The following is a 25,120-nucleotide window of genomic DNA, read 5'->3' on the forward strand; positions in this document are numbered from 1 at the left end:
TTTGGGAGGGGCTTGGGCAGAGGGTTGGGATGCGGACTTTAGAAGTTCAGATAGTTTCTGCTAAGCCTGTCATGTTGACCCTGCTGACCTATATTGTTTCACTGTTTCCTTGTACTCTCCTTTCAGCCTGTCTCTATCTAACTGTTGTCTATTGTCTTATACTTAGATTGCACGCTCCTTGGGGACAGATACTATCTCTTTGTTCTATGTCTGTACAGCACCTAGCACAATGGGGGCCTGGTCCATGACTGGGGCTCCTAGGCACTATCGCAATACAAATAAATAATAATAAACTTTGGGTAGAGATTGGACAAGATTCACTTGTACACTTTGGATAAAAGGTGCCCTCATGAGGCAAAGAAGCCATTAACCCAGCTCAGCTGGGTTATAGCCTGCTTTATGTCCTTGGTATGGCACAAAGCTGCGGGAGCGTACTGGGGAATGCATCTTATCTGAGCTGCACCTAAACACAGAATCCTTGGAGGTTCTCCCACCGCGAATATTTTGTAACCATTTATGGATGTGCACTGTGAAAGCCAGAGGCTATTTTGTGCATCCACATGTGCTCTGTGAACAAACGTATGTGCCATGAGTTCTGGCTCATGCCAGAGAGTGTGCTCAAAATAGCTTTCTGTTTCTAGTAAGAATCCCGCAAAGAATCAGTCAGTTCCTGCTTACAGAAATCAAGTAAACAACATGACTTAAACGCATAAACAAATAGGTAGATTTTTTTTTCGTGAGTAGCTCTCTTAAGTGGCAGTACAATAAACTTTTCACTTTGGCTTCAAGTGAGTCAGAAAGCAGGCAAGCAGAGATGGCTTGCTGACATTAACCTGATACACAGCACAGCAAGCAAGCCAGCAGCTTTCACTCAGCACACTTAATGATATAAATGTGTCTGCTCTGCATATTGTTTCCATGTCAGCAGTCTGTGGGCAGAATTGGAAACAAAATCCATTGCTTTAACTTGAAATTCCAGCCTCCATCTTTCAATAAAGCAGGATCATCATTTGCATTTTCAGATCAGATTTTCATTTATAGCCGACAATATAGATGGCCAAAAGCAGGTGGTAGTTTGGGTTTTGTTCTGGTTTAGCTGACCAACAGGGTTCTGAATTAGTAAATCCAAGAGTAGTGTGGCTCTAGGTCCTATTGTATCTGAAGCCCAAAGTTCAGGGAGCCTCATCTCACTGGGGCTGACAGGCCTAACCTAGTTCATCACATTTTACCTTTTTAAAAATTGGCACAACGTTAGCTTTCTTCCAGTCTTATGAAACTTCTGCAGTGCTCCAAGACTTATTGAAAATCACCATTAACAGTCCAGTGAGCTCCTCAGCCAGCTCTTTTAAAATGCTTGGATGCAAGTTATTTGGACTTGCTGATTTAAAAATGTTCAACTTTTGTAGCTTCTGTTAAACATCCTCCACAGATACTAGTGAAATGGAAAGAGTGTTTGTCATAAACAGATAGTAGGAGTTAATAGAACAGAAGTACTTTATATCTCTTTTGACTGTAAAGGGTTAACAAGTTCACTAAGCCTGGCTGTCACCTGACTGGAGGACCAATCAGGGGACAGGATACTTTCAAATCTTGAGGGAGGGAAGTTTCTGTGTGTGCTGTTAGGTTTTGGTTGTTGTTCTCAGATTTGAGCGAGGGAAGATTTCGTTGTGTGCGGTTAGTTAATTGTTTTTATTCTTCTGGGGCTTCTAGAGGGACGAGCGGCAACCCAGTTCTCTCCAATCTCTCCGATACGCTTTACAAGTTGCAGACAATTAGTGCAGAACTAGATGATAAGGTTGACGTTGGCTATGTTTGTTCCTATTTGCAAATGGTATTTGCTGAGGATGTCAATGTGTATTTGGCGGAGGAGTTCAAATTTGTTTTGCTGAAAGGATTTTAATTTGTACTTAGTAACTTAGGCTGGAGGGTATTCCAGTGTTATAGCTGAAAGACGTCTTTACCTATCTCTTAAATTTACAACGTACTTTTTAACTGTTTTTCCTTCTTTAATATTAAAAGCTTTTCTTGTTTAAGTACCCTGATTGTTTTTTTTTCTGGGAGACTCCAGGGGACTGGTTGGATCACCGGGATTGCTGAGAGAAAGAGAGTAGAGGAGAGAAAGGCATTTCTCTCTGTGTAGGGATTACCATATCTCTTTCAGGAAGAGTCTGGAGGGTAAGAAAGGAGGGGGAAGGTGCTTTTCCTCTCTAAGATTAAAGAGTTTGACATACATATCTTCAGGTACAACAGGAGGTGAAGCATAGGAGAGCACGGTGGGAAAGGTTACTTTCACTTGTGTTTAAGATCCAGAGCTGAGGCTGAGTGCAGCGCTACAGGTTCTAAGCTGGTAATCAAGCTTAGAGAAATTCATGCTGGTACCCCATCTTTTGGACGCTAAGGTTCAGAGTGGGGAATTATACCATGACAGTGTTACCATCATCATATGATGAGGCTATATCACTTGTTTTTACCCCAAACAGAGAACAGAAATGTTTATTGAACACTTTGGCCTTTTCTGCATTGTTATTGATAATTCTACCTTTTCCATCTAGTAATGAACCAATACCATTGTCAGCATTCATTTTGTTCCTAACACATTTTAAAAATTCCTTCTTATTGTCCTTAGCACTGTTGGCTGTAGATGTCTCCTGGTGTCTCTTTGCTTCCCTTATCAGTGTTCTATGATTCCTAGTTTCTGATTTATTCATTACTATCAGCTTCCCCTTTCCTCCATTTGTAATATATTATTTTTATAGCTGCCTTTACTTCCCTTCTAAACCAGGTCAGGTTTTTAACCAGCACTGCCTTCTTTCTCAATTGTGGCTTTTAGGGCATCAGGTAAGATGTTCTTAAATGATTCCCGATTATCATTCACATTTTTCTGCTGAAATTCTTCCTCCCAGATGTTCTGGCTCAGAATTCTTTTCAGTTTTGTGAAATTGGCCCTATTAAAGCACCAAGTATATGTATTACCAGTCTGGACTTTATTCTGCTTGCACAGTCAAGATCACTTGTGCCTAAGCTACCATTAATTTTTAGTTCTGTGGTCAGTTTGTCTTTTCCGTTAGGACAAGGTCTAATAAAGAATTCCCCCGTGTTGGCTGCAACACTTTCTGAGTTAGGAAGTGGTCATCTAAAAGATTAGTCCAGGGGTTCTCAAACTTCATTGCACTGCGACCCTGTTATGACAATAAAAATTACTACACAACCTCAGGAGGGGGGACCAAAGCATGAGCCTGCCCAAGCCCTGCCACCCCCAGCAGGAAGGCCAAAGCTAAAGCCTGAGCCTCATCACCCTGAGAGGCAGCGGGGGGCAAACCTCCACCAGAGCCCAAGAGCTTCATCCCAGGGCAGCAGGCCTGTAACTTGAGCCCCGCCTCCCAAGGCTGAAGCAGAAGCCTGAGCCTCGAGTGGTGGGGCTTGGGTTTCAGCTTCGTCCCCGGGCCCCAGCCAGTCTAATGCCAGCCCTGGCGACCTCATTAAAATGAGGTCGTGACCCACTTTGGGGTCCTGACCCACAGTTTGAGAACCGCTGGGTTAGACCATAACCAAAACCTGGAGGCAGGTATCTTCCCACCTGTGCTTCCCTATATAGCACCTATGTCATACATGTATACGATGTCCCATCCACCTCAAGGAGACCCCAGCTTTACTTAAAATCAGCAGGGAGAAACAAATTTATCTCTGCACTGCAAGCTTATTTCCTTTTGGTCACGACCTTTCCCCCTCCTCTCCTGAAGGAGCTGCTTTTCTGTTCTGCTTTTACATTCGGGGACTCTCAGTGTTTCATTTTAAGATCTCAGTCTGTTCTACAGAATCATTGGCCGTGCACAGCCCCCGCTGCCTATTGCAGCCTGCCAGAAGGTTGTATTTCAGTTTGATCTAAAGACATGACACAGACTCACCAGAGTAGAGCAATAATTTTTGAGTGCTTGCTCTGACATGGTGAAGCAAATGGGGAGAGGGAAAAGAGCCAGGGTGTCAGGGAATTCCTCTACGGTACGATATTGTTTCCTGTTTCCATTTGCCTGGGATCCAGGCTGCATTTGTTATCTCCAGGCTTCTCCATGCCAACATGATTAGTTAATGAGCCATGTTTAGTTTCAAGCAAAATGCACAATTGATCCTAAGCTTTAGCTCGCACCACTGCAGGGGAAGAAACCTGTGCAAATGGCCCCTCTGGCAGATGTGTGAAGCAGCAGAAAATATGTTTAGCTGATGATTCTACTGGGGCTGCACTGCAAGGCCTCCTAAAGGGGAAAAATACCATTTGGGGAGCGGGAAAGACTTGTCACTTATTTATTTATAAAAATAACAATGATTAGTATCCAGGAAGGGCCAAATCAACTGTCCCCAGCACCCAGCTCCATGAACTGGGCTGTGGAGCAGAGATTTCCATCCAATGGGGGGGATAAATCCTTCCCTTCAGGCTGCAGATTGGCAGTGGCACTGCGGTGTGGCTACTACCGTACCTAATGGCTGGGGAAGCCTGAGCTCCAGTTCAACCCTTCCAAGGGGGAAGAAGGGACTAGAGGGTTTGTGAAGTGGCCTTTTCCATAGATTCCAAGCTCAGAAGGGACCATTGTGATCATCTAGTCCAGTGGTCCTCAACATTTTTGGCTGGCGGGTGCCAGCCGAAGGACCACAGCGGCAGCGGAGCACCCGCCAAAATGCCACAGCAGCGACGCCTCTCGATGATGTCACTTGTCGACGGCAAGCAGCAGCATCGAGAGGCGTCCTCGCCAAAATTCGGGAGCGACACTTCTCGATGACGTCGCTTGTCAGCCAGAATGCAGGCCAGGACGCGGGAGCATTAAGATGCCCCTGCGGGTGCCCACTGATCTAGTCTGACCTCCTGTATAGCATAGGCCATAGAACTTCCCCAAAATAACTCTCAGAGCAGATCTGGAAAACAAGGGATGGATCACTTGATGATTACCATTCTGTTCATTCCCTCTGGAGCACCTGGCATTGGCCACTGTCAGAAGACAGGATACTGGGCTAGATGGACCTTTGGTCTGACCCAGTATGACTGTTCTTATGATCTTCTAGAAAAACATCCAATCTTGATTTAAAAATTGTCAGTGATGGAGAATCCACCATGACTCTTGGTAAATTGTTCCAATGGTAAATTGCTCTCGCTGTTAAAAATGTACATCTTATTTTCTGTCTGACTTTGTCCAGCTTCAGCTTCCAGCCTTTGGATAGTGTTATATCTTTCCCTGCTAGATAGAAGAGCTCATTACTAAACATTTGTTCCCCACGTAGATACTTATAGTCTGTGATCAAGCCACCCTTTAACCTTCTCTTTAAGTTAAATAGATTGAGCTCTCTGAGTCTATCACTATAAGGGATGTTTTCTACTTTAATCATTCTTGTGGCTCTTTTCTGAACCCTCTCCCATCTATCAAGACCCTTCTTGAACTGTGGGCACCAGAACTAGGATTCCCGCAGTGGTCATACCAGTGCCAAGTATAGAGATAAAATAACCTCCCTACTCGAGATTCCCCGGTTTCTGCATCCCAGGATCACATTAACTCTTTTGGCTACAGCATCACACTGGGAGCTCATGTTCAGCTGATTATCCTCCATGACCCCTAAATCTTTTTTCAGAGTCATTGCTCACCAGGATAGAGTCCCCCACCCTGTAAGTGTGACCTATATGTTCATGAAACGCTAATGGACCCTAGTCAGCAGAGGGCAGGATCATCCCAGGGACCTCTAGAGCAGTGGTCCCCAACCTTTTCATCTGGTGGGCGCCAGACGAAGGACCACTGCGGCGGTGGAGCACCCACCGAAAAGCTGCCGAATTTCGGCGATGACGCCTCTCAATGATGCTGCTTGCCGTCGACAAGCGACGCCATCGAGAGGTGTCCCTGCTGAAATTCGGGAGCAACATCTCTCAATTACGTCACTTGTCGACGGCAAGCAGCATCATCAAGAGGCATCGCTGCCGAAATTTGGGAGTGATGCCTCTTGATGACGTCACTTGTTGACAGCAAGCGTTGTCATCGAGAGGCGTCCCTGCCGAAATGCCACTGAAATTCGGTGGCATTTCGGCGGGTGCTCTCCTGGGGGCTAGGATGCGGGCACATTAAGATGCTCCCACAGGCACCATGGCACCTGCGGGCACCGCATTGGGGACCACTGCTCTAGAGCTCAGTGCATGAGCCTGTACCACATGTGCTAAAAGCCAACTGGCTGTTAGCTCAGGTTGTAGAGCAGACTCATTTTATTTCTCTTGTTAAGTGGTCTTGGTGCCACTAGATGTGACAGAACACCAAACCCAGGAGGTGGGTGGTTTACATAAACATTTACAGTTAACCATATTAAAACAAATGTTGTTTGCTTGTGCCCAGTTTACCAAGTGATCCAGATCACTCTGAATCAGTGACCCATCCTCTTCATTATTTACCTCTCTCCCAGTTTTTTGTATCATGTGCAAACTTGATCAGAGATGGTTTTAAGTTTTCTTCCAGGTTATTGATAAAAATGTTAAATAGTGTGGCATAGGGCAAAGAACCAATCCCTGTGGGACCCCACTGGGGCAGGGTTTCCCTTAAAAAGCTGGTGTTTATTAGAGATGGACCAAACCAGACCTGGTGATATGAACCTCCCTGAATTTTGGGCTCCAGATACAATAGAACCCGATCCCAGGCAAGATAATGGAGTGGATGATATGGGACTTGATTAATAAAGAATTAAAGGAAGGTAATATAATTAAGGCAAATCAATGCATTTATGGAAAATAGATCATGTCAAACCAATGCGATATTCTTTTTTGAAGAGACTGCAAATTTGGTTGATAAAAGTAATAGTGTTTCCGTAATACACATAGATTTCTGTAAGGCATTTGACTTGGTGCCATGGAAGATATTGATTAAAAACTAGAATGATATAAAATGAGCATGGCACACATTAAATGGATTAAAAACTGGCTAACTGATGGTCTTTAAATGTAATTGTAAATGAGGAATCATAATCAAGCGGGTGTGTTTCCAGTGGGGTCCTATGCTATTTAACATTTTTATCAATAACCTGGAAGAAAACATAAAATCATCACTGATAAAGTTTGCAGATGACAAAAATTGGAAGAATGATAAATAATGAAGAGGACACATCACTGATTCAGAGCAATTTGGATTGCTTGATAAACAGGGCACAAGCAAAGGATATGTTTTAATCTGACTAAATATAAATATGCATCTAGGAACAAAGAATATAGGCCATTCTTATAGGATGGGGGAACATATCCTGGGAAGAAATGACTCTGAAAAAGATTTGCGGGTCATGGTGGATAATCATAGTGTGATGTTGTGGCCAAAAGTGCTAATGCAATCTTCAGATGCATAAACAAGGGAATCTCATGGACAATTACAGAGGTTACTTTTCCTCTGTATATGGCAGTGGTGCGACCCTGGCTGGAATTCTATGTTCAGTTCTGATGCTCAGAATTCAAGAAAGATGTTGATAAACTGGAGATGGTTCAGAGAAGAGCCACAAGAATGATTAAAGGATTAGAAAACATGCCTTACAGCAGGGGATCTCAAAATGGGGGCCGGGACCCCTCAGGGAGTCATGAGGTTATTACGTGGGGGGTCACGATCTATCACCCTCCATCCCAAACCCTGCTTTGCCTCCAGCATTTATAATGGTGTTAAATATATAAAAGAATGTTTTTAATGTATAAAGGGGGGACACACTCAGAGACTTGCTATGTGACAAGGGTCACTAGTAAAAATGTTTGAGAGCCACTGCCTTACAATGACAGGCTGAAAGAGCTTAATCTATTTAACTTAACAAAGAGAAAGTCAGGGGTGACTTGATTACCATCTGTAAGTAGCTACATAGGGAATAAATGTTTAATAATGGGCTCTACAAGCTAGCAGAGAGAGGTCTAACATAATCCAATGGCTGGAAGTTGACGCTAGACAAATTAAATTGGGAAATAAGGTGTACATTTTTGAGAGCGAGGCTAATTAACCACTAGAAAATTTTCCAAGGGTCCTGGTGGATGCTTCATCACTGACAATTTTTAAAACAAGATTGGATGTTTTTCTAAAAGATGTTCTCTAGGAATTATTTGGGGGAAATTCTGTGGCCCGGGTTATGTAGGAGGTCAGAGTAGATGATCACAATGGTCCCTTCTGGCCTTGGAATCTATGAAACAATATCTGTCCAACCCTTGATTCCAAGCCAGTTCTCATCTCATTTTCACCAGTTTTACACCAACGTACCACATCCCTGTGGGAGTTCAGAATCAGGCCATTTTGTCTGTGGTCTAACTAATGAAGGTATAAGATCTATGGAAATCGATGCAATTTAGATAAAATCAAAATACTTCTGAAGAACATATTTTTGTTCACTGGCATTTACCAAGCTGTAGACAATCTGCATGGAATGAGAGCTGGGCAGAGAACAGTCGTTCCATTTTGCAGAGGATTTTGAGATTTTAAAATGTGGTTTTGTTCTGAGTCAGCCTTGGTACTGAGTCACCTTGACGCCAGCCGTAGTCTTCTGCTGATGAGTGAAGCTCTCTCCAGCTTGTGCCCCAGATCCAAAACCCAAAAGTGAAAGACTATGGTTTTGGGCACGTTGACACCTCAACCCAGGCACATTTGGTGCCATTTTATTGTTTTCTCTTTTCTCAATAGGGATAACAGTATTCCATTACCCCCAAATGGCACACATATCTGAATTTTGACCAAAATGTCCCAAACAGTCACATAACTGAAATGCAAATAAGGCCTGTCTCGTTCAGTTGTTCCCCTTGCTCACCCATAGATGGCGAGCAAGAGATCCTCCTCCTATGGAGCTTCACTCCAGATGGAGCTCTCCAGCAGCTGTGGGCCACCGTTCTCCCTGTTCAAGAGGTGTCAGTAAGGGAGGTCCCTGTTCTTTAGGGCATCAGGCCACAGGCTTGCAAGTAGAAGGTGAATCCAGCCTACATTCCCTCATATCTTGTAGGATGATGTTAAGTTCCAGTTCTTATACTGTGCCCATCACAGTGGTATCTGGGCACTGGGTATTAGGAAATAGAACGCATACAGTTTAGGAGACTGAGCACCTTGATTTTCAGTGTCACACATTAGGATTTTCCCTCATATTCCAGTATCAGAGGGGTAGCCATGTTAGTCTGGATCTGTAAAAAGCGACAAAGAGTCCTTTAGCACCTTATAGACTAACAGATGTATTGGAGCATGAGCTTTCGTGGATGAATGTCTGTCAAAGTGGGTATTTCCTCACGAAAGCTCATGTTCCAATACTTCTGTTAGTCTATAAGGTGCCACAGGACTCTCTGTCCCTCATATTCCAAAGGCTGAGGCTATGAATGTTTTGAGTTCTTCCCCAGGCTTAGCCCCAGAGGGATCAAATATTTCAGGGGAATGGGAAGGGAGGACAGTTCTCCATGAAAACTACTGACAAACTTTTAACAAGGCATTTAAAAGGGCATTTTCAACATGCAAATCATACCAAAAACATTGTACCTCTCTTACCGAGAACTCCCTAGGTTTTGAGGAAACCCTACACCCTGTGTTGTCATTTACAGCAGTGCAAAGTGGATGAAAACATGACCAAATCAGCTTGGTAATGTTTTACGTCCACTTCACTCTACATAAACGCCTGTGAAAGGTACCAGGCAATGGTGATTCAGACCCTAAAATTCTAATTTACTTTTCATATTTATGGTATTTGCTCACTTGGTGCATTTCTTTGGTGAAAATAGGCTAGTTTGTTTCATTTTTGTAGTTGACAGTTTCACTTTCTGAATCTCATACATAAGTATATTAGGGGGCTGGGGCACATGACTTACAAGGAGAGGCTGAGGGAACTGGGGTTATTTAGTCTGCAGAAGAGAAAAGTGAGGGGGGATTTGGTAGCAGCCTTCAACTACCTGAGGATGGAGCTAGGCTGTTCTCAGTGGTAGCAGATGACAGAACAAGAAGCAATTGTCTCAAGTTGCAGTGAGGGAGATCTAGGTTGGATATTAGGAAACACTTTTTCACTAGGAGGGTGGTGAAGCACTGGAATGGGTTACCTAGGGAGGTGGTGGAATCTCCATCTTTAGAGGTTTTTAAGGTCAGACTTGACGAAGCTCTGAGATGATTTAGTTGGTGTTGGTCCTGCTTCGAGTGGGAGGTTGAACTAGATGACCTCCTGAGAGCTCTTGCAACCCTGATATTCTATGATTCTATGATAAGCCCAGTGCTGCTGCGTTTGAGTTTCCAGCACTCATGGGAAATGATTAAATTACAGTGCTCAGCACAATGAGATTCCTATCCTGATTGAAGAGCTGAAGACAAGGGACTCTCTGTGGGGCCACTCCTGCCCCACTGGGGTTCCCTGGGGGCACAGAGAACTGTCCACTCTTAGTTACTTGCAGCATGGGGCCTAAGGGCTACCACTATCCACTTCAGTACTAATAAGAAATCAAAAAGCAAGACTGGTTTCAGTGATATTTTTAAAAAATCAGGCACATATTTCTATTTATATTGTAAACCCTACTGCACCTATTCCTTTCTTTAGCAAAACTGAAGAATACCCTAAAAATAGTTAGACTGTCTCTCCTTTAAATATTTCCCCTGGCTATTCTGCTGTCTCATCAGTCCCCAGGCAAATGCATGCTCTGGCATTTACACAGGTCTGTCCCAGCCAAGCCAGGATGATGTCTGGTGACCCTAATAAAAAATAAAAGTATTTTTAAAAAAATCACCCAGCGAGAATAAGAAGGTGCACGGCTTTAGTAAGAGGTTATTCCAGGTTGTCCCTTTGAAGAAAATAAATTAAGGGGCACTTTGGAGAATCTGGAAGCGATTACTGAAGTGTATGAGATTCAGTCTTCCAAATCAGGGACAAACACAGGAAAATAAAGAGCCCAGATATATTAAACTCTCATCAACTTGTCAATGAGGCCAGTCTGTTTTAAGCAAGCTGGGGCTGAATTTCCAGCAATCTCAGAGCTGAATTTCAGCTGGCCCTAAGGACAATCTCAGGGGTGACAGGGCTGAGTTTTGGATGGACAAGCCACAGAATTTCAGTTAGACTCAGCACTGAGTACTGGGTGACCCAAGCCCTAAAATTTGGAAGAGTCTAAGGCTGAGAATCTGGATTGGTGCATAATTTTAGGTGGAAACTATATGAAATATAGTAGGTTTTGTATTATTTCTACCTGAAACCAAGCAAAACTTTGTGGCTTTGGCTGAGTTTTGCAAGGGGTTCATTTGAACTTGAAACTCAAGGGTACAAAGTCACATACAGTGAAAAATGAGTCATGAACCTCTCTGAACCCACACTGCCATGTTTAACTCAGATGTGTTAAGTACTAAAGATAGATCAATGAGATTTAAAATGCTTTTTCTCCAGAGCCCCAGCATAGGCTCCACAGATTCAGAATTCCTCAGGTTTAGATTAAGAACAAACAGACTTTAAAAAAAATAACCGGAGTTAAAAAACAGATCACACCTTAAAAAATCCCATTTGTAGGGGACTGCGGAAGACTGTGTCACGGCCTGGCTAGGGTGTCTCCGCTTTCTCGGCAGCCTTGTGAAAAGCCCCTGCTTGCTAAGTGGCCGGTCATTGTAGGACACAGCATGTCAGTTATAACTTGCTTTTAACTGGTTGAAACCAGTTTGTATGGCCTTACTACTCTGAGGATGGAGCTAGGCTTGTCTCAGTGGTACGTAATCCAAAAGAGCAATTGTCTAGTTGCAGTAGGGAGATCTAGGTTGGATCTAGGCAAAACTTTTTCAACTAGGAGGGTGGGTGCACACAACTGGCAATGTGGTGAGATCTAGGGTAGGTGGTGGAATCTCCAGACTTTAGAGGATTTTGAAGTGCTCAGTGACTTGGAGCTCTTGAATGATTTTATCTGTGTGGCTAGCCCTTCGAGTGGGAGTTGAACTAGAGAACCTCTGAGAGCTCTTGCAACCCTGATATTCTAGATTCTTATGATAACCATGCTGCTGCGTTTGAGTTTCACACCTGGGGAATATTAAATCAGTCTAGACAATGAGATTCTACTCTGATTGAAGAGCTGAAGACAGGGAACTTCCTCCTTGGGGCCACCTGCACTGGGTCCTGGGGCACAGAAACTGTCCATCTCTTGTTTACTTGCACGCATGGGCCTAAGGGCTACCACTATCCACTTCGTAACAATAAGAATCAAAGAGCTGTTTTAGTGATATTTAAAAATCAGGCAACTATTTCTATATTAATATTGTAAACCCTACTGCAACCTATTCCTTCTTAGCAAAACTGAAGAATACCCTAAAAATAGTTACAACTAGTCTCTCCTTAAATATTTCCCTGGCTATTACTGCTGTCCATCAGTCCCAAGGCAAATGCATGTTCGCATTTACAAACGGTCTTGTCTAGCCAAGCAGGATGATTTGGTCACCTAATAAAAATAAAAGAATGTTAAAAAAATCACCAGCGAGAAATAAGAAGGTGCACGGCTTTAGTCAAGCTGGGAGGTTATTCAGGTATGTCCCTATTAAGGAAAAATAGAATTGAGCGGGACACTTTGGAGACTCTGGAAAGCGCGTATATTGTACGTGTATGCAGAGTTCAGTCTCTCCAAATCAGGGACAAAGCATACAGAAAAATAAGATGCCCAGATATACTTAAACTCTCGAAATTGTCAATGCAGGCCCAGTCCTGTTTTAAGCAAGCTTGGGGCTGAATCTTCCAGAAATCTCTAAAGAGGCTGAATTTCAGCATGGGCCCTAGAGGTAGCGATACCTCAGGGGTGACAGGGCATATCGAAGGTTTGGATGGACAAGGCCACAGAATTTCAGCTATTATGACTAACCAGCCACTAGAGTACACACTGAGGGATGACCCAAGTAAAATTTGGAGAATTAAGGCTAGAGACTGGATTGGCTGCAATATATTAGCGGTGGAATATATATGACAAATAATGGTGAGGTGTTTTTCTTGTATTATTTCTACCTGAACCAACAAACTTTGTGGCTTTTGGCTGATTTTGAAGGTTCCATTGAACTTGAAACTCAGGTTACAAAGTCACATTACAGTGAAAAATGAGTCATGAACTTCTGAACATGATGTTTAATCACGATGTGTTAAGTACTAAAGAATAGATCAATGAGATTTAAAATGCTTTTTTCAGAGAGATGGCACAGACTTCAGAATTCCTCAGGTTTAGATTAGAAAAATTTTAAAAAAAATAACGGAGTTAAAAAAAGATATCCTTAAATATTTGGTAGGGGACTGGCGGAAGAACTGCGTCAGGCCTTGGCTAGGGGTTCGCTTTGCGGCAAGCCCTTGTAAAGACCCCTGCTTTGCTAACTGCGCAGGTCATTGAGTAGGACACCAGAATGTCAAGTATACTATAACTTGCTTTTAACTGGTTGAAACCAGTTTGTATGGCCTTAGGCCAAAGGGCAGACATAGCCTGTGGGAAGTCCCTTTTTGCATATGTATGAGTTGCTTTTGTATTGTGTATATATAGCTGTATGCTCCCGGTCCGCCTTTGGACTCCGACCCAGGCCGAGCTGAGCTTCGGTGCTGGGTTCCCCGCCTAAGTGACAGCAACGCCCAGGGTCCCCGTTGCGGATGTGTCACTTTACCTTCATTAAAGCCAAATAACTCACAGTGTGTGTGGGCCTCGTTCTTGCACAGCATCCAAGCACGTTACACCATTCCATTTAAAACTAATGCTGTATGTATCCTGTGCTGCTCTCTCTCGCTCTCTCTACACTGTAGGTTTCTCTCCTCATTCTTTGCTAATGAAGTTTGAATGAAAACATGATCTTTGTTTCTTCAGGAATTCATCTACTCCTGCTGGTAATCTGAAGTCATAATCCTGTGCTTGTGGACATCATAATTATTTCCACAGCAACCATTTGTAATGTCACAAATAGAAGATTATGACTTCAGATGGGGAACAAGGAGCAGGAAAGGAATCCCCTAAGGAACAATCCTATTTTCATGTGCCAGAAATGTCCTGGTTTCACAGGGAAGATAGTATATATATATTATGTTCGCAAATTCATTTAGGAACCAAATCCTTTTAGTTAAAGTTTCAACAGGATATGGAATTCTTCTTTACTTCACTTCTTGTCTTAAACTCTTTGTGTCATGTTGCTGTGCACAATTAAAACAACTGTTGCATCCCACTCCAGAAATGGCTGCAATGAAGTGATATGTCAAATAGAAATGCACTGGGATAGCTGATGATGTAAGCTACTACTGTATCTAAATTTAAGATATTATGATCATTAGCATTACAAAGTTTAGTCTCTCTTTAAGACCCTCTCTAGGTATATCCTCGCCTCTAGGCGGTGCCCCCTTTCACCTGGATGCAGCATTGCAGGGGACTTCGCCTCTCACACACCCCTTAGTGGCCAGTTTCTTGGCCTGCAATGGCCTTTCTCCATCTGCATCTTCCCCCAACACCTTCGCCTGGGTGTTCCGTGGCGTCAAGTCACATAAAAGTCTAAACCCCTTCTAGGACAGCACAAACAAGTCCAAATAAACATCCCATCGAGTTGTCAAATTAATAGTACTTCTGCCCCTTTCAGGCTTCACTATAGTTCCCTTATTGTATCCTACCTGTGAAGGCCTAGTCCTGGACTTCGGTCCATCAGCTTCTGCAGTCTCCTCCCAACAAAGGTCCCTCAGTTGGAGGCAATCAGTTATACCCCCTCCTCCTTTCCTCTTCTCCAGTCCACAGCATGATTCATTGGGTCCTTTCCCTCGCTTTGCAGGTGATGGGGATTAAGCCCCATCACAGGCCCCAGGTCAGGAAAGCACTTAAACACATGATTTACTTCATCCCTCTTCAAGAATGCCTTAAAGCTGTACTGATACGCTTTCCTAAATTGGGGCCTAACCTACGTAAAAAGATGGGGTCAGGAAAGACTCTCTGAAATTTCTTTGCTGGTATTATTTTATAGAGTCCGCTCTCCTAAACATGCAGTAGATGGGCCTGATGAAAGAAATTAGATCCAAACAGAAGATTCCTCTTGACAAAAATGGAATGACCATAATACTCCTTTACAAAAAAACAGCCAGAAAGACAGAGCAAGATAAGATCCAATCATATTAATAAGATATTAATTCTTCTTCTTCTTCTTACAAATGGACCTAAACAAAAACTCTGGATCTGAACAATCTTGAACTTTCAGAAAATTCAGATCAAGCTCTAAATGTCTCTGTTAGCCCTTATTTCTGTAACAGATTGCACAAAACTCTCACATCTAATGTAACCCCAGATCTTTCTGTTCCCTTAATGCTGTCATTACTGATATTTCTTCTTTGTGATCTACTGCCAGAAACCCACCACGGTCCAAATGTGGGATGTAGCCCGTCTCACAAGGGATGGCTCAAGTCCCCTCCATGGTGCTCACTACTTGGGGTGACTTCTTCCCTTTCCATGCATGGCTTGGGGATTTTGTGACAACTGATGCCTGCACCCAAGGTCACTCCTCCTGTGCTTGGGACACAAGGGGCACTTCCCCTGGGAAAATGAATAATGCTACTGACAGGCAAGGAGTATAAAACCCAGTACACAAGAAATAATAATGTACATCAACCAAACCCTAGCAACCGAATGACGCACTCCAAAATGACAGTATAACAAAGAGGGAGGACTTTACTGGGAGCTGGAAAATAAGATCCAGGGGAGGAAAGATTTAGGGTTAGCTAATAGGTACTAAACATTAACCAATCAACCAGTTCCCCACCTCCCAACTCTCATAGAATCATAGAATATTAGGGTTGGAAGGGACCTCAAGAGGTCATCTAGTCCAACTCCTTGCTCAAAGCAGGACCAATTCCCAACTAAATCATCCCAGCTAGGGCTTTGTCAAGCCTGACCTTAAAAACCTCTAAGGAAGGAGATTCCACCACCTCCCTAGGTAACCCATTCCAGTGCTTCACACTCTCTGAGTGAAAAAGTTTTTCCTAATATCCAACCTAAACCTCTCCCACTGCAACTTGAGACCATTAATTCCTTGTTCTGTCATCAGGTACCACTTGAAACAGTCTAGATCCATCCTCTTTGGAACCCCTTTCAGGTAGTTGAAAGCAGCTATCAAATCCCCCCTCATTCTTCTCTTCTGCAGACTAAACAATCTCAGTTCCCTCAGCTTCTCCTCATAAGTCATGTGCTCCTTAATCATTTTTGGTTTTCCTCGCTGGACCATATCCAGCTTCTCGTCCACTGTAACCTCTAGGTCCTTTTCTGCAGAACTGCTTCCTAGCCATTCAGCCCCTAGTCTGTCACAGTGAATGGGATTTATAACCCCTCCCAACCCCCAGCTCCCTCTCTGGCACCTTGCCAGGTAGATAACATGCTGAGGATCATCTGGAGATGAGTGCTGCCATGCTGGGAGCGTTGGCCAGCTTAAACAAAAAAGGGTCTCCCTTGTTGTATCTTTGCCCTATGGTGGGGCAGGCTGGTCTCCCGGCTCCTACCTGGCTCACCAGTCTGGAGTCCTGTGGCAGCTGGGTTGGAGCTCTGCCATGCCGGACTCTGGTCTCTGCAGGGCTGGAACTGCCTGACCCTTTGTGGGGCATGAGAGTTAACCAGAGATGTTCTGCTTCTCTCAGCTCCCGAACTCAAAGCTCCCAACTGAAACTAAGTCTAGTCTCTTTGCCTCTGAGTCAGGCTCTCCTCCAGAGGCTGAGCAGCCCTGGCTCGCCCCGGCCCTGCACGCTGCTTGTCCCTATCACCCATGCAGAAACCACCCTATTGGCCCCAGCAGGAATTTCTAGCCCATTCTGTCCCCACCACTGATTCCAAGCTTGCTGGGAAATGGTGTCAGAGAGCTCTAGTGGCTATTATAGTGGCAGTCCCAGGGTAGGACCCGCTAGAGCAGGCGTTCTCAGACTTCACCTCGACCCCCTTCTGACAACAAAAATTTCTACATGACCCCCAAAGGGGGGACTGAAGCCTCAGTCAGCCTCAGTCCAGCTGACTTGGGGGTGGGGGGCAAAGCTGGAGCCCAAGGGCTTCTGCCCCAGGCAGGGGACCTGTAATCTGAGCCCCACCATCCAGGGCTAAAGCCCTCGGGCTTTGCTTTAGCCTCAGGCGGTGGGGCTTGGGCTTGGGCTTTGGCCCTGGGTGGTGGAGCTCAGGCTCTGGCTTCAGCCCTTGGCCCCAGCAAGTCTAACGCCAGCCCTGTGGGGTCCCGACCCACAGTTTGAGAAGTGCTGCCCTAGAGGCTCAGTGTGGCACCGGAAAACTCCAAGAAACTGGCAAACTCCATGTGTAGGATTATACTTATAAAGACCCAAAGTGAAGGACACACAGTGGTGCAAGTGAAATCCATTTCTTACCAGTACGATGTGTGTGTGGGGGCACCATGGGGGCACATGACCTCCTCACGTGACCCTCCACATGACTCCTTCCTGCCCTTTCCCCAGCCCAGGGGCCCCACACTCTCCCCATCCCCTCCCCATGATCCACCCCCCGCTGCAGGGCTCTCCCAGGAACAGCAGCAGGGAAAGGAACAGAACATGGGGCCTCACACCCTCAGCTCCTATAGTGGCTGTACCACCCCCAGCCCCGCTCCCAGCCCTGTCCTCTGATGGGGCTGCTGTACAGATGGAAGAGACCCTGCGTGGAAGAGTTGGGAGCAGTACAGATGTGCCAGAGAAGCTGCCAGTATGAGGCTGCCCAGCGGCCCCAAGTTCTGCTGATCCTCTTTCCGGTATGCTGTACTAGCTATAAATATCTTGCTGGAATGGCGTACCAGACTGGATCGCCAGGGCTGACCCACAACATTTTGGCACCTGAGGCGGGGAGTTCAAATGACGTCCTCATGCCTCCTCGTTTGGACCAAAATTTTGAAAGGTCTTAATTCTGCCTTCTTCTTGTTCTACTCCTCTCATGGTACTGCTCTGCTACCTACCCCAGTAAAGGAGAACTAACAACTTAAAATGCAGTATTCAAAAATTTTAAGTAATACTTAACTTTCAAACGCCTGAACAGCAAATGTAACTTTTCTTGTCTGCATAGTAAACACTGGTATTTTTATCTGTTTGAATAATCAAAGTGGTGCTCTCTGTGCCTCTTGGCTGCAAAGAATTGAACTGATTCCTGAAGTTCCACAGTCTGGGCCAGCTCATGCTTTATTGAGATGGTTGCAAGGACGACAAGCCTCTCCTGTGTCATTGTGGAGCGTAGATGTGTTTTTATTAACATCAGCTTGGAGAAGCTGCGTTCTCCACTGGCAACTGTTACACAAAGTGTTAGAAGTATGCGCAGAGGAAAAAAAGCATTTGGAAAGAGAGTGGTCATCTTATTTGTGCACATATATTCCAGAACAGCCTTTAGAATTGATCCTGCTGAAATGTATCTTGAAACGGCTTTCAGTTCATCACCTAAATCACTCGCATCAATATCGCGCATGTCATCATGTTTCTAGTGCCCTGCATTTCTGGCGTAAGTCTTCTTCGGATATAGTGAGGAGTTTTGGAATATCATACAACATCCCAAATATACTGCTGTGATCCTTGAGCTGCATGAAACATTCTTCAACTGACTGTATTGCACAACCTAGCACCTAGTTAAAGAATTCAGCTTTGGATTGTTGTTTGGGGTCTCTTAGATTATCCTGTGCCTAGTAAACAAAATGTTTTCTTTTTCGGTGACTCTTGTATTCTTGAATGGGTGGGAAAATAGCTTCAGTGTGAAGTTCCTCTGCCAACTTCTGTGCGCTCTTCAGAACGTTTTAAAATCCCTCATCTGACCAGTAAGACTGTAGGCATGACTTTTCTTTGTCCAGTTGTTCCATTGCTCCAGATATATCAAAGTCAACACCTTGGAGTCTCTTGCTTACAACATTTGTTTCAAACAGTACATCATGCCACAACACTAAGCCGCACAGAAATTTGAAGTTATGCATGTTTCTGGTGATTCCATTTCCCTCTGCCACTGTTCTCCCATGAACAGTTCCTGTCATAGCATTATCCTCCATAATGATAACTATGGCATCATCTATCTTCCCAATTTGGTGTTTGACAGGCTTTATCACCTCCACTCAACTTTCCCATCATGTGGCACTCAGTGGTTTCAGTGTCAGAGAGGATGTTCCCAGAAGTTGCTTCAAAATTTGCCATCGATGAGTTGATGCAGAGAAAAATACATAGATGCTTTGAATTACGTTAAAAAATTCAGCAGCCTCAGTAGAAGCTGATGCTGCATCACTGACTACCAAGTTCAATGAATGAGAACTGCATGGGACAAAAAAAGCTCGAGGGTTTAACTCTCAGATCTGTGTCTACACTCTTCTGTTCTTTCCTCTCATGTTGGCACCATTATCGTAGCCCTGACCTCTCATGTCAGCTATCGCAATTCCCGTATCTTCCAGCTTTTTAAGAAGCACATTTGTCACGCCAGCTCCTATAGTATCATCAATGTCAATAAATTCTAGAAAATGCTGACAGTAACCATTGCAGGGGCATTTTCAGTAGGTTCTGTTGTTGTTACAAAACACACCATTAAAGTCATTTGTTCCATATGGCTGATATCAGGTGTGCAGTATAGAATAACAGAGTAATATCTTGCTGACTTCAGATCTGCCACAATCTTCTGTTTGACTTTTGTTGCCAGTAACTGTATGATCTCATTTTGCATTGTTTTTCCAAGGTAGTGGTGTGTGTACATTTCTTCTTAGATGCTCTCAGAGTACAGCATCAAACTCAACCGTCAGCTCCACAACTTTAAGGAAGTTTCCATTGTTTGGCACATACTGCTGATCTGAAGTGCCACGCAGTGCTAGGTTTTGGGTAGCAAGCATTCTCACAATGGCAATGAGCTTTTTCAGATGATTGCCAGTAAAGAGATTCTGATGCAATCTTCTCTTGATGCTGATCATCGATGGTGGCCTTTAACCTTAGTCTCATCTCAAGATCTTTCCACCTATGGAATACTCTCTGGTGATTTGCTGCCTTCTCATGGCGTGCCAGATTTCTAGCCAGATTTTTTCAGTCCTTTGCTCCTGTAGAACCCAATGTGGCTGGAACATTAGACTGGAAGAGTTTACAACAAAAACAGTATGCAGCATTCTGGGTTTTTGAGTACATAAGCCATGGCCTCTCCACTTTGCCACCATTGGGGATTTCACTGCCAGTAATGTGTTGGATGGAAACTTCTATTTTCATTGTCTTTGGGGAACATGAAGTTTTTCACTTGCTGTGGCCCATGCAGTACAAGGAAGTCCCTCAGGCTACTGCTCAAGTGGGTCCACAGTCCTGGATCATCTAGACTTAAGGAACTAAACTCAGCAGCAGCTGTTTCTTGCGCCTCCACCACACTCTTCTCTGATCTACACTTTTCTTCAGGAATGTGCATGGTTACATCCATTTGAGATGGAGATATGGATGCTGCAGTAGCTGCCAGGTCACCTGCACTCTGACTAACTGGAAGATCAGGCATCTCCTCACCACTCACATCCTCACTGGGGCCGGAAGGCTCACCGTGAACATTTGTGTCTATGTATCTCAGGAGAGCTCCTTCCTGCTTAGATAGAAAAGCTTCCTTTGCTTGCTTTCTTTTTCTGAATGCTGCCCCAGAGGGGCATTTTCTTCTTTCACTCATGACTGCTGTTCTGTGCCAGCTATAGTGGCTCTCAACACTCAGTTGAAGGGGACAAATAAGCAGGCTGGTAGCAGGGCCTGAGTGAGGGAAGATATCAGCATCTTAAGGGCCTAACTGGCTCCTACTACTTCAGTTGACTGCCTGTTCTCCTCAAGTGGGTTCAGGGAAGCAGCAGGAAACAGGAAGCTCCCTGAGAAGCTGGTGTTAATCAGTCCAGGCTCCTGGGGTGCTATAGAGGTACATAAGAGGCTCCTCCTCCTCTCTCTCCCTGCAACTCCTGCTGCTTTCTGTTATTCCCTCTCACCTTTTCTCCTGCCTGCCTGTTATGTCTCTTCTGCCCTCCTTCCTCCAGCTCAGCACTCCACCATCTCTGTGCATCTAGAGCAGAGAGAATACAGATGTACCAGCAGCAGACACAACTTCCTACACTCTGGGTCCTAGTGGTGCCCCCTTCCCCCCAAGTCTAGCACCTGAGGTGGGCCCCTCAGTTTGTCTCACGGTAAGGCCAACCCTGCCTCCCCCATGCATGTGCACAGTTTGCAGGGAACATTCATTCCCAGAATGGGAAGCAGAATGATGTGGGGTGGCAAAAATATAGATTAGCCCCATCCATATTTCCATTGCAGGAGTGCTAGCCCTCATCCCCTCCCCACACCCAGGTCTGCCATCCCTGTGCTGGAGTGTGCAGAGATCCTGAAACACTAGCTCTGAAAGGTGTGAATTGTGTCATGTGTCTCAATGGGGATTAGGTTACCATATTTCAAATTCCAAAATAGAGGATGCTGCCAGAGGCAGGGGAGTTGGAGGTTCTGGGTACAGCTTTCTGTTCCACCAGCTATGAAGGCAGTGCCGCTGCCAGCAGCAGTGCAGAAGTAAGGGTGGCAAACCAGTAAACATGCATGCCGCTATTAGGGCACACCGAGCATTGCAGTGCTACCAGAATCAATATTGGAAAAAGGATGAGCAAGGAAAAATCCTGGACATTTGTTCATATTTCAAAAATCCATCCAGACAGAGATTAGAGGACCAAAAAAGAGATGGTGTCCAGGAAAGTAGGGTGTTAACTCCAAGACCCACAGCTCTGGGACAACCTGCCTATACTCCCCCAGCTGAGGACTCTGTGTGCAGCAGGAGGAAAAGAGTGCTGATCATGTGTAAAACACTAAAGTGAGGCATCCATAAAGTAGACCTAGCTGAAGAGCACATGCAACTTCCATAGACTGCAACTGGAAATGGAGGTGTTGGGCAAATACTGAGCCCCACGTGTTTAGCAAACACTTTTGAAAACGTTGGTGTAAGGCACCAAGTTTAAAAATTTTGCCTTAGCTGATCTGCCCAAGGTTATACAGTGAGTTGGGAAATATCACCATAAATTAATGCACACGGTATTTTACAACAGCCAGGGTTTGCCAGACAGAGAACAAGAGAGATGATTGAGTGGGTTTAAGACAGAGCAAAACACTATGGCTGGGAACTATATAAGCAAAAAGGGAGCAACTTGTGGTTATTAGAGTTGGTGTCTTTTTGTAGGGGCGGGGAGGAGAGGAAGCCTTGTTGTCTGTTCATTGAGCATGGGGAAGTGGTGTATGAAAGAAAGCTCAACATTGCAAGTGGGCAAAAGAAATAGATGGAGCAGTCAAAAGAGAAGCTCGAGCAGAGCAAAAGGGAAGAGAGGGTGTCTAGGAGATGTGGGCAGAGATGTGACATGAGCGGTCGGTGCATAAAACAGGACCCTCAACCCACGGCAGTACATGTAGCTCTACTCTGAACAAGGAGAGGGGAAAAGCATGGAGGAGACAAAGAGACCCTTCAAATCTCCTTCTCACTCTGGGGAACCATGAGATGCTCCAAAGGGAATCTGCATATGCTGGGCAAAAGCTTGGGGTTGTCACCACTAAAACACTTGTCAGATTCTTACACTTTTCCAGTTCTGTTCCCACCAGCTTTCACACAGAAATGCAGCAGTGAGGAAACATCATACATGTTCATTGAATCTGAGGTCAGGCCTACACATAAAAGTTTTGCCAGCCTAGTTATGTTAGTTAGGGGTGTGTTTTTTGCCAACATAGGTTTGCCACAAAGATGTACTTACATCAGTAAAAAAGTCCTTTTGCTCGTGTAGTTTATTTCTCTCAGGGAACTGATCCAAACTCTACTGGTAAGGGACTTTTTTTGCCAGTATAAGCTGCTTCTACACTAAAAGAGTTTGCGGTATCTCTCTTCCTGTATAGCTATACTGGCAAACCTTATAAATGTGGACAAGGTCTGAAAATCTTCAGTCAGGTTGTTTTTTTTTTCAGTCTGCCATATCATTCTTTGTGTTTGCAAAAGAGAAGGAGGAGAATTGGTTGTCAGAAGCAAAACAAACTCACAGCTTTCAGTTTCCTTTGGTGCACAGGACAGGAAGAAAATATCCAGATAAAATAGATCTTTTTTGTTTTCTTTTTTACTATATCAGCAAAGAGTGAATATGTGTCAAAGCAAAACTTTTCATATGCTGTAGTGTCCCCCTTCGCATCCTTCCATGTCCCCAAAGAAATCTTCACCCCCTTCTCTGAGTCCTCAAACCACTCCTTCAGATTCTCTCCCAAAACACCAATTATTCAGAACCCTCATGTTTCTAATCTTAGGCCCTAACCACATCAGGAGTCTGCAGTGCTGTTGCATATGCCTCTGACATGGACAGGGACCTGATCCCCTACTTCCTTACTCTTTGTTCAGTCCTTTACACCGGTGCAAAGTGAATGGTAGGTGCTATCATTCTGGTCTGGTAGTATTTCATGCCCACTTTGTACTTCCTTTGCACCAATGCAGATGACATTATGCAAGGCATACGCATCAAATTTCTAATGTGCTGAGGGGGGTGCTCCCCTCCAGCTCTGCCGGAGGCCCTGCCCCCATTCCACACCTTCCTCTGAAGCCACACCTCCACCCTGCCTCTTCCTGCCCCTGCCCTGCCACAGCCACACCTCTTCCCCACCTCGTCCCACCTCGTTCCACCCTGTCCCCTGAGCACACCTGGCCCTCACTCCTCTCCCTGCCCCCCAGCACCTCCTGCACTCCGTGGAACAGCTGATTGTGGCAGGCAGGAGGCACTAGAGGGGAGGGAGAAGCACTGATGGCAGGCTGCCAGTGTGTGCTAAACACCCACCATTTTTTGTGGGTGTTTCAGCCCTGGAGCACCCACGGAGTTGGCACCTATGAAATTGCAAGGTATAAGGTGGTGGAGAATCAGGCCAACATGATAATCCTCTTGAGATTCATTGAAGCTGTGCTACCAGAAGGGAGCTGCAGTAGATGCTTCTCCTGAATGGTTCTTTGCCTCCAGTGAACTCTTCTGTGGTGGTTTGGGGCAGATTACCCTATTTCTTTTCTCTCTCTCTCTCTGTGTGCCTGATCACATTCTTTTGCCATGGTTCACATAAACGCACAATGATGATAGTGGATGCTTATGTAGTCCTTTCCCTCCAAGAATCCCAAAGCATTGCAAAGGTGGGTAGAAATTATCATCCCCTTTTCATTAACAATTGACATCTCCTACTGATTCCTACAGTGTTTGACAGCTCAGTGTGAAGGCTTGATAAGAAAGACCACATTTTCTTTATCTTTCCAAGCAATTTAAATAATCAAGCGGATGTATCATTCTGATTTATTGACTCTCCACCTCTTATATCTTTTCCCAGACATGCTGACCTGCCCTGGGTAGAATCTCCTCCTTGAGATTTTTATCAGTTCCTTTTACCATGCAGATGACATTAGCAGTGCAGCTCTGTGTCCTTTTCCCTTTTACACTGCACCTGCACATTGGGCTAAAGGCTTTAGGCACTTTCCTGCAATAACTCAGAAATTTCTTTCCCAGTCAGTAGGGTCTGCAGCACCTTTCCATTTAGCAGATATTTCCTTTTCTGGTCCTTTGCTCTAAGACCTGCTATTCAACAGTCCTCCGCATTTAACCAGATGCTGAAATGATCTAAATCCTTCTGTAATGGGCTGCATTGTGCTCTGACTCCTAATGTAGTATCATCTGCAGATTTGGAATCCCTGCTTTCATTACCATTATCCAAGTCATTCCTATTAAAAAACAAAATCAACAGCAAGGATGTGACGTTATTGATATAATCTGGGACCATATAGAACATGGTTGCAAACAAGGTCCTATAGTGGCACCAAATCTTATGTAGAGGGGGTCATATAAGATATCTACGACCAGGTTATAGGTTGCTGGTTATGATTATGCTGTCTATATGTATGTATCATTTTGTAGTTGAAGTTATGAGTATTAGCTCTGTACTGTCTGTATTTCAACTTTGTGGTGTGATTCTGGGAGACATCCCAAACAAGTTGGTGTTAGCTCTGCCTAGCCTGCTTGATGGCCCATTAAGGACCATCAGTTACACAACTAACCCATTGAGAGGAGGCAGATACGCCTTGTAACTCAGCAGGGTGTGCAGGAACTTGCCCATGTGACTGCAAACTCCATTTTGCTGTAATTTTCCACAGTAAGAACAAAGAAGTGTTCTTACAGCTGGAAGAGCCTATATAAGGCTGATG

This window comes from Chelonoidis abingdonii, chromosome 1, assembly GCF_003597395.2.
Source record: "Chelonoidis abingdonii isolate Lonesome George chromosome 1, CheloAbing_2.0, whole genome shotgun sequence".
NCBI lineage: Eukaryota > Metazoa > Chordata > Testudines > Testudinidae > Chelonoidis > Chelonoidis abingdonii.